Here is a 508-nt window from a genome sequence, read left to right on the forward strand (position 1 = left end):
GACAAAAAAGATACCAACCATCTAAATATTCTTAATCTACTAAAGAATTTGAGTTTATAATCTCAAAACCTTTCCACAAAGTAAACTTCAGCCCCAGATACTTTCACATTCACAGAGGAATCTCTTCAAATACATAGAAAAGAAATAATCTCACACAGTCTTACACAAATTCTTCCAGAGAATTAAAAAAAGGGAAATACTTCCTCATTTGTTTTAGGAGATCACATAACTCTGACACACCCGAACCTGGAAGCCATTAGATCAATCTGTGAAGTAAAGAACAGTAAGTTACATGGATATGTATAGCTAAGTCGAGGCCTTAATAGCCTATATATTTTTTAATAGCCTATTTTATTTTAATTTTTGTAACTTTATTTTTTATTTTTTTTAGAATATAACACTATTTTTTTAACATATGCAATTATTTTCCGTCATTTACGATACAGTAGTTACAATGACACTCCAAATGGATAAGCAAAGTAAAAAGTCAGAACCCCAACTTCTATTT

At 29.9% G+C, this 508-nt stretch overlaps 1 long non-coding RNA gene across 1 annotated transcript in view; it reads right to left on the bottom strand.

Moving 5' to 3' along the window:
* Nucleotides 1-219: 219 nt before the first annotated feature.
* Nucleotides 220-508, bottom strand: part of LOC115286632 — a 3,587-nt gene continuing 3,298 nt past the window's right edge. Inside the window, exon 3 of the long non-coding RNA XR_003906178.1 lies at nucleotides 220-266. This is a non-coding gene — a long non-coding RNA (uncharacterized LOC115286632). The remainder of the gene's footprint in view (nucleotides 267-508) is intronic.

The sequence above is a fragment of the Suricata suricatta genome, chromosome 3 (genome assembly GCF_006229205.1).
Source record: "Suricata suricatta isolate VVHF042 chromosome 3, meerkat_22Aug2017_6uvM2_HiC, whole genome shotgun sequence".
Classification (NCBI taxonomy): domain Eukaryota; kingdom Metazoa; phylum Chordata; class Mammalia; order Carnivora; family Herpestidae; genus Suricata; species Suricata suricatta.